Source organism: Triticum dicoccoides, chromosome 1A (assembly GCF_002162155.2).
Source record: "Triticum dicoccoides isolate Atlit2015 ecotype Zavitan chromosome 1A, WEW_v2.0, whole genome shotgun sequence".
NCBI lineage: Eukaryota > Viridiplantae > Streptophyta > Magnoliopsida > Poales > Poaceae > Triticum > Triticum dicoccoides.
This window is the reverse complement of record NC_041380.1, coordinates 523,443,879-523,454,180: the sequence shown is the minus strand read 5'-3', so window position 1 is coordinate 523,454,180 and position 10,302 is coordinate 523,443,879. Positions and strand designations below refer to the sequence as shown.

The 10,302-nt window shown below is 45.9% G+C and overlaps 1 pseudogene; it reads left to right on the top strand.

The window, feature by feature from the left end:
- Window positions 1–376: 376 nt before the first annotated feature.
- LOC119316675 overlaps window positions 377–10,302 on the top strand; it is a 10,824-nt pseudogene continuing 898 nt past the window's right edge.

The window sequence follows — 10,302 nt, the reverse complement described above, 5'->3', positions numbered from 1 at the left end:
AAAAGAAACAAAACATAAATGTGATTTTGAAAGATGATTTATCAACTTTCCTTATCCATGCAAGCTACCTTCCACTGCATAACCACTTCTTTTAGATAAAAATAGCAGATCGATATACAAACGTCTACACTTCTGTAAACAGTACCCAAAAGCCAGAATTAGGATTGAACTGATTACGTGGCTTTAGCAGACCGTCCAAAAATCTGTTTTGCAAAGCTCCAATTGCTCCTTGCTTATCCAGCTTCTTTTGTGTTGGCAAATTGCTCTTTTACAACTGACTTTATTCTTCTTGTGTTTCTTAGGCTGAACTAACATCACCGTACACACAACCATTGTCATGAACCTTCACCACGTCCCTATAAAAGCCCAACCAATCCCCACAATCTCATCATCACCCACAACACCGAGCACCACAAAATAGAGATCAATTCACTGACAGTCCACTGAAATGGCTAAGCGGTTGGTCCTCTTTGCGACAGTAGTCATTGGCCTCGTGTCTCTCACCGTCGCTGAAGGTGAGGCCTCTAAGCAACTACAGTGCGAGCGCGAGCTCCAGGAGAGTTCGCTTGAGGCATGCCGGCTGGTCGTGGACCAACAGTTGGCCGGCCGGCTGCCATGGAGCACGGGGCTCCAGATGCGGTGCTGCCAGCAGCTCCGAGATATTAGTGCCAAGTGTCGCCCCGTCGCCCTCAGCCAAGTCGCAAGACAATATGGGCAAACCGCGGTGCCGCCCAAGGGCGGATCCTTCTACCATCGCGAGACCACGCAACTGCAGCAACTCCAACAAGGAATATTTGGGGGAACATCTTCACAAACAGTACAAGGGTATTACCCAAGTGTAATATCTCCTCAGCAGGGGTCATATTATCCAGGCCAAGCTTCTCCACAACAGCCAGGAAAATGGCAAGAACTAGGACAAGGGCAACAATGGTACTATCCAACTTCTCTGCAGCAGCCAGGACAAGGGCAACAAGGGTACTACCGAACTTCTCTGCAGCAGCCAGGACAAAGGCAACAAGGGTACTACCGAACTTCTCGGCAGCAGCCAGGACAAGGGCAACAGATAGGACAATGGCAACAAGGGTACTACCCAACTTCTCCACAGCACCCAGGACAAGGGCAACAACCAGGACAAGTGCAAAAAATAGGACAAGGGCAACAACCAGAAAAAGGGCAACAACTAGGACAAGAGCAACAAATAGGACAAGGGCAACAACCAGAACAAGGGCAACAACCAGGACAAGGGCAACAACCAGGACAAGGGCAACAAGGGTACTACCCAACTTCTCTGCAGCAGCCAGGACAAGGGCAACAACCAGGACAATGACAACAACCAGGACAAGGGCAACAAGGGTACTGTTGGAAATATGCCCTAGAGGCAATAATAAATTGATTATTATTATATTTCCTTGTTCATGATAATCGTTTATTATCCATGCTAGAATTGTATTGATAGGAAACTCAGATACATGTGTGGATACATAGACAACACCATGTCCCTAGTAAGCCTCTAGTTGACTAGCTCGTTAATCAATAGATGGTTACGGTTTCCTGACCATGGACATTGGATGTCATTGATAACGGGATCACATCATTAGGAGAATGATGTGATGAACAAGACCCAATCCTAAGCCTAGCACAAGATCATGTAGTTCGTATGCTAAAGCTTTTCTAATGTCAAGTATCATTTCCTTAGACCATGAGATTGTGCAACTCCCGGATACCGTAGGAGTGCTTTGGGTGTGCCAAACGTCACAACGTAACTGGGTGGCTATAAAGGTACACTACGGGTATCTCTGAAAGTGTCTGTTGGGTTGGCACGAATCGAGATTGGGATTTTGTCACTCCGTGTAAACGGAGAGGTATCTCTGGGCCCACTCGGTAGGACATCATCATAATGTGCACAATGTGATCAAGGGGTTGATCACGGGATGATGTGTTACGGAACGAGTAAAGAGACTTGCCGGTAACGAGATTGAACAAGGTATCGGTATACCGACGATCGAATCTCGGGCAAGTACCATACCGCTAGACAAAGGGAATTGTATACGGGATTGATTGAGTCCTTGACATCGTGGTTCATCCGATGAGATCATCGTGGAACATGTGGGAGCCAACATGGGTATCCAGATCCCGCTGTTGGTTATTGACCGGAGAACATCTCGGTCATGACTACATGTCTCCCGAACCCGTAGGGTCTACACACTTAAGGTTCGATGACGCTAGGGTTATAAAGGAAGCTTGTATGTGGTTACCGAATGTTGTTCGGAGTCCCGGATGAGATCCTGGACGTCCCGAGGAGTTCCGGAATGGTCCGGAGGTAAAGATTTATATATAGGAAGTCCTGTTTCGGCCATCGGGACAAGTTTCGGGGTCATCGGTATTGTACCGGGACCACCGGAAGGGTCCCGGGGGCCCACCGGGTGGGGCCACCTGCCCCGGGGGGCCACATGGGCTGTAGGGGGTGCGCCTTGGCCTACATGGGCCAAGGGCACCAGCCCCTAGAGGCCCATGCGCCAAGATATAGGAAAAAGGGGAGAGTCCTAAAGGGGGAAGGCACCTCCGAGGTGCCTTGGGGAGGATGGACTCCTCCCCCCTCCTTAGCCGCACCCCTTCCTTGGAGGAGGGGGCAAGGCTGCGCCTCCCCCCTCTCCCCTGCCCCTATATATAGTGGAGGGGAGGGAGGGCATCCATACCTAAGGCCTTTGGTTGCCTCCCTCTCCCTCCCGTGACACCTCCTCCTCTCCCGTAGGTGCTTGGCGAAGCCCTGCAGGATTGCCACACTCCTCCATCACCACCATGCCGTTGTGCTGCTGCTGGATGGAGTCTTCCTCAACCTCTCCCTCTCTCCTTGCTGGATCAAGGCGTGGGAGACGTCGTCGAGCTGTACGTGTGTTGAACGCGGAGGTGCCGTCCGTTCGGCACTAGGATCATCGGTGATCTGAATCACGACGAGTACGACTCCATCAACCCCGTTCACTTGAACGCTTCCGCTTAGCGATCTACAAGGGTATGTAGATGCACTCTCCTTTCTACTCGTTGCTGGTCTCTCCATAGATAGATCTTGGTGTTACGTAGGAAAAATTTTGAATTTCTGCTACGTTCCCCTACAGTGGCATCATGAGCCAGGTCTATTGCGTAGATTCTTTGCACGAGTAGAACACAAAGTAGTTGTGGGCGTCGATATTGTTCAATATGCTTGCCGTTGCTAGTCTTATCTTGATTCAGCGGCATCGTGGGATGAAGCGGCCCGGACCAACCTTACACGTACGCTTACGTGAGACCGGTTCCACCGACAAACATGCACTAGTTGCATAAGGTGGCTGGCGGGTGTCTGTCTCTCCCACTTTAGTCGGATCGGATTCGATGAAAAGGGTCCTTATGAAGGGTAAATAGCAATTGGCATATCACGTTGTGGTTCATGCGTAGGTAAGAAACGTTCTTGCTAGAAACCCATAGCAGCCACATAAAACATGCAAACAACAATTAGAGGACGTCTAACTTGTTTTTGCAGGGTATGCTATGTGATGTGATATGGCCAAAAAGGATGTGATGAATGATATATGTGATGTATGAGATTGATCATGTTCTTGTAATAGGAATCACGACTTGCATGTCGATGAGTATGACAACCGGCAGGAGCCATAGGAGTTGTCTTTATTTATTTGTGACCTGCGTGTCAACTTAAACGTCATGTAATTACTTTACTTTATTGCTAACCGTTAGCCATAGTAGTAGAAGTAATAGTTGGCGAGGCAACTTCATGAAGACACGATGATGGAGATCATGATGATGAAGATCATGGTGTCATGCCGGTGACGATGATGATCATGGAGCCCCGAAGATGGAGATCAAAAGGAGCAAAGTGATGATGGCCATATCATGTCACTATTTGATTGCATGTGATGTTTATCATGTTTATACATCTTATTTGCTTAGAATGACGGTAGTAAATAAGATGATCCCTTACAACAATTTCAAGAAGTGTTCTCCCCTAACTGTGCACCGTTGCGACAGTTCGCTGTTTCAAAACATCACGTGATGATCGGGTGTTTTATTCAGACGTTCAAATACAACGGGTGTTGACGAGCCTAGCATGTACAGACATGGCCTCGGAACACATGCAAAACACTTAGGGTTAACTTGACGAGCCTAGCATGTACAGACATGGCCTCGGAACACGGAGACCGAAAGGTCGAACATGAGTCGTATAGAAGATACGATCAACATGAAGATGTTCACCGATGATGACTAGTCCGTCTCACGTGATGATCGGACACGGCCTAGTTTGACTCGGATCATGTAATCACTTAGATGACTAGAGGGATGTCTATCTGAGTGGGAGTTCATATGATGAACTTAATTATCCTGAACATAGTCAAAAGGTTTTTTCAAATTATGTCGTAGCTCACGCTATAGTTCTACTGTTTAGATATGTTCCTAGAGAAAATATAGTTGAAAGTTGATAGTAGCAATTATGCGGACAGTAGAAAGCTTATGTCCTTAATGCACCGCTCAGTGTGCTGAACCCCAAACGTCGTCTGTGGATGTTGCGAACATCGGACATACACGTTTTGATAACTACGTGATAGTTCAGTTAAACGGTTTAGAGTTGAGGCACCAAAGACATTTTTGAAACGTCGCGAAACATATGAGATGTTTTGAGGGCTGAAATTGGGATTTCAGGCTCGTGCCCATGTCAAGAGGTATAAGACCTCCGATGACTTTCTTAACCTGCAAACTAAGGAGAAAAGCTCAATTGTTGAGCTTGTGCTCAGATTGTCTGAGTACAACAATCATTTGAATCGAGTGGGAGTTGATCTTCCAGATAAGACAGTGATGGTTCTCCAAAGTCATTGCCACCAAGCTGTTAGAGCTTCGTGATGAACTATAACATATCAGGGATAGATATGATGATCCTTGAGGCATTCGCGATGTTTGACACCGCGAAAGTAGAAATCAAGAAGGAGCATCAATTGTTGATGGTTGGTGAAACCACTAGTTTCAAGAAGGGCAAGGGCAAGAAGGGATACTTCATGAAACGGCAAATCAGCTGCTGCTCTAGTGAAGAAACCCAAGGTAAAACCCAAACCCGAGACTAAGTGCTTCTGTAATAAGGGGAACAACCACTAGAGCAGAATTACCCTAGATACTTGGTAGATAAGAAGGCTGGCAAGGTCGATAGAAGTATATTGGATATACATTGTGTTAATGTGTACTTTGCTAGTACTCCTAGTAGCACCAGGGTATTAGATACCGGTTCGGTTGCTAAGTGTTAGTAACTCGAAACTAAAAGCTACGGAATGAAACGGAGACTAGCTAAAGGTGAGCTGACGATATGTGTTGGAAGTTTTTCCAAGCTTGATATGATCAAGCATCGCACGCTCCCTCTACCAAAGAGATTGGTGTTAAACCTAAATAATTGTTATTTGGTGTTTGCGTTGAGCATAGACATGATTGGATTACGTCTATCGCAATACGGTTATTCATTTAAGGAGAATAATGGTTACTCTGTTTATTTGAATAATACCTTCAATGGTCTTACACCTAAAATGAATGGTTTATTAAATCTCGATCGTAGTGATACACATGTTCATGCCAAAAGATAGTAATGATAGTACCACCTACTTGTGGCACTGCCACGTAAGTCATATCGGTATAAAACGCATGAAGAAGCTCCATATTGATGGATCTTTGGACTCACTCGTTTTTGAAAAGTTTGAGACATGCGAACCATGTCTATTGGTGTATATGCATGAAGAAACTCCATGCAAATGGACCGTTTTGACTCACTTGATTTTGAATCACTTGGGACATGCAAATCATACCACATGGGCAAGATGACTGAAAAGCCTCGTTTTCAGTAAGATGGAAAAAGAAAGCAACTTGTTGGAAGTAACACATTTTGATGTGTGCAGTCCAATGAGTGTTGAGGCATGCAGTGAATATCGTTATGTTCTTACTTCATAGATGATTCGAGTAGATGTTGAGTATATTTACTTGATGAATCACGAGTCTGAATTATTGAAAGGTTCAAGTAATTTCAGTGTGAAGTTGAAAGATCGTCATGACAAGAGGATAAAAGATCTATGATATGATCATAGAGATGAATATCTGAATCACGAGTTTGGCACAGAATTAAGACATTGTGGAAATTGTTTCACAACTGATACAGCCTGGAACACCATAGTGTGATGGTGTGTCCAAACGTCATAGTTGCACCCTATTGGATATGGTGCATACCATGATGTCTCTTATCGAATTACCACAAAAGTTTATGGGTTAGGCATTAGAGACAACCACATTCACTTTAAATAGGGCACCACGTAATTCCGATGAGATGACACCGTATGAACTATGGTTTAGAGAAACCTAAAGCTGTCATTTCTTAAAATTTTGGGGCTGCGACGCTTATGTGGAAAAGTTTCAGGCTGATAAGCTCGAACCCAAAGCGGATAAAATGCATCTTCATAGGACACCCAAAACAGTTGGGTATACCTCCTAATTCAGACCCGAAAGCAATTTGAATTGTTTCTAGAATTGGGTCATTTCTCGAGGAAAGGTTTCTCTCGAAAAGTTGAGTGGGAGGATGGTGGAGACTTGATGAGGTTATTGAACCGTCACTTCAACAAGTGTGTAGCAGGGCACAGGAAGTTGTTCCTGTGGCACGTACACCAACTGAAGTGGAAGCTTATGATAGTGATCATGAAGTTTTGGATCAAGTCACTACCGAACCTCGTAGGATGACAAGGATGCGTACTACTTCAGAGTGGTACGTAATCCTGTCTTGGAAGTCATGTTGCTAGACAACAATGAACCTACGAGCTATGGAGAAGCGATGGTGGGCCCGGATTCCGATAAATGGCTCAAGGCCATAAAACCCGAGAGAGGATCCATGTATGAAAACAAAGTGTAGACTTTGGAAGAACTACTTGATGGTCGTAAGGCTATTAGGTACATATGGATTTTGAAAGGAAGACAGACAATGATGGTAAGTGTCACCATTGAGAAAGCTCGACTTGTCGTTAAGATGTTTTTTGACAAGTTCAAGGAGTTGACTACGATGAGACTTTCTCACTCGTAGCGATGCTAAGAGTCTGTTGGAATTATACTAGCAATTACTGCATTATTTATGAAATCTTGCAGATAGGATGTCAAAACATTGTTTCCTCGACGATTCTTGAGGAAAGGTTGTATGTGATACAACCGAAAGGTTTTGACTATCCTGAAATATGCTAATAAGTATGCAAAGCTCCAGCAATCCTTCTGAGGACTGGAGTGAGTATCTCGGAGTTGGAATGTATGCTTTGATGATGATCAAAGATTTTGGGTGTATACAAAGTTTATGAGAAACTTGTATTTCCAAAGAAGTGAGTGGGAGCACTATAGAATTTCTGATGAGTATATGTTGTTGACATATTATGGATCAGAAATGATGTAGAATTTCTGGAAAGCATATAGGGTTATTTGGAAAGTGTTTTCAATGGAAAACCTGGATTAAGCTACTTGAACATTGAGCATCAAGATCTATAAGGATAGATCAAAACGCTTAATAGTACTTTCAGATGAGCACATGCCTTGACGTAATCTTGAAGGTGTTCAAGATGGACCAGTCAAAGAAGGAGTTCTTGCCTGAGTTGTAAAGGTATGAAGTTAAGACTTAAAGCTCGACCATGGCAGAAAAGAGAGAAAGGACGAAGGTCGTCCCCTATGCTTTAGACGTAGGCTCTACAGTATGCTATGCTGTGTACCGCACCTAAAGTGTGCTTTACCATGAGTCAGTCAAGGGGTACAAGAGTGATCCAAGAATGGATCACAGGACAACGGTCAAAGTTATCCTTAGTAACTAGTGGACTAAGGAATTTTCTCAATTATGTAGGTGGTAAAAGAGTTCGTCGTAAAGGGCTACGTCGATGCAAGCTTAACACCTATCCGGATAGCTCTGAGTAGAGATACCGGATACGTATAATGGAGCAACAATTTAGAATAGCTCCAGGTAGAACAGTTATTTGGAATAGCTCCAAATAGAACGTGGTAGCTGCATCTAGGAGATGACATAGAGATTTGTAAAGCACACACGGATCTGAAAGGTTCAGACCCGTTGACTATAACCTCTCTCACAAGCAACATGATCAAACCCAGAACTCTTTGGGTGTTAGTCACATGGGGATGTGACCTTGAGTGTTAATCACATATCGATGTGAACTAGATTATTGACTCTAGTGCAAGTGGGAGACTGTTGGAAATATGCCCTAGAGGCAATAATAAATTGATTATTATTATATTTCCTTGTTCATGATAATCATTTATTATCCATGCTAGAATTGTATTGATAGGAAACTCAGATACATGTGTGGATACATAGACAACACCATGTCCCTAGTAAGCCTCTAGTTGACTAGCTCGTTAATCAATAGATGGTTACGGTTTCCTGACCATGGACATTGGATGTCATTGATAACGGGATCACATCATTAGGAGAATGATGTGATGGACAAGACCCAATCCTAAGCCTAGCACAAGATCATGTAGTTCGTATGCTAAAGCTTTTCTAATGTCAAGTATCATTTCCTTAGACCATGAGATTGTGCAACTCCCGGATACCGTAGGAGTGCTTTGGGTGTGCCAAACGTCACAACGTAACTGGGTGGCTATAAAGGTACACTACGGGTATCTCTGAAAGTGTCTGTTGGGTTGGCACGAATCGAGATTGGGATTTTGTCACTCCGTGTAAACGGAGAGGTATCTCTGGGCCCACTCGGTAGGACATCATCATAATGTGCACAATGTGATCAAGGGGTTGATCACGGGATGATGTGTTACGGAACGAGTAAAGAGACTTGCCGGTAACGAGATTGAACAAAGTATCGGTATACCGACGATCGAATCTCGGGCAAGTACCATACCGCTAGACAAAGGGAATTGTATACGGGATTGATTGAGTCCTTGACATCGTGGTTCATCCGATGAGATCATCGTGGAACATGTGGGAGCCAACATGGGTATCCAGATCCCGCTGTTGGTTATTGACCGGAGAACATCTCGGTCATGACTACATGTCTCCCAAACCCGTAGGGTCTACACACTTAAGGTTCGATGACGCTAGGGTTATAAAGGAAGCTTGTATGTGGTTACCGAATGTTGTTCGGAGTCCCGGATGAGATACCGGACGTCCCGAGGAGTTCCGGAATGGTCCGGAGGTAAAGATTTATATATAGGAAGTCCTGTTTCGGCCATCGGGACAAGTTTCGGGGTCATCGGTATTGTACCGGGACCACCGGAAGGGTCCCGGGGGCCCACCGGGTGGGGCCACCTGCCCCGGGGGGCCACATGGGCTGTAGGGGGTGCGCCTTGGCCTACATGGGCCAAGGGCACCAGCCCCTAGAGGCCCATGCGCCAAGATATAGGAAAAAGGGGAGAGTCCTAAAGGGGGAAGGCACCTCCGAGGTGCCTTGGGGAGGATGGACTCCTCCCCCCTCCTTAGCCGCACCCCTTCCTTGGAGGAGGGGGCAAGGCTGCGCCTCCCCCCTCTCCCCTGCCCCTATATATAGTGGAGGGGAGGGAGGGCATCCATACCTAAGGCCTTTGGTTGCCTCCCTCTCCCTCCCGTGACACCTCCTCCTCTCCCGTAGGTGCTTGGCGAAGCCCTGCAGGATTGCCACACTCCTCCATCACCACCATGCCGTTGTGCTGCTGCTGGATGGAGTCTTCCTCAACCTCTCCCTCTCTCCTTGCTGGATCAAGGCGTGGGAGACGTCGTCGAGCTGTACGTGTGTTGAACGCGGAGGTGCCGTCCGTTCGGCACTAGGATCATCGGTGATCTGAATCACGACGAGTACGACTCCATCAACCCCGTTCACTTGAACGCTTCCGATTAGCGATCTACAAGGGTATGTAGATGCACTCTCCTTTCTACTCGTTGCTGGTCTCTCCATAGATAGATCTTGGTGTTACGTAGGAAAAATTTTGAATTTCTGCTACGTTCCCCTACAGGTACTACCCAACTTCTCTGCAACAGCCAGTACAAGGGCAACAAGGGCACTACCCAGCTTCTCAGCACCAGCCAGGGCAGGGGCAACAAGGGCACCACCCAACTTCTCTGCAGCAGTCAGGACAAGGGCAACAAGGGCACCACCCAGATTCTCTACAGCAGCCAGGACAAGGGAAACAAACAGGACAGCGAGAACAAAGGCAACAACCAGGACAAGGGCAACAAACAGGACAAGGGCAACAGCCAGAACAAGAGCAACAACCAGGACAAGGGCAACAAGGGTACTATCCAACTTATCTGCAACAGCCAGG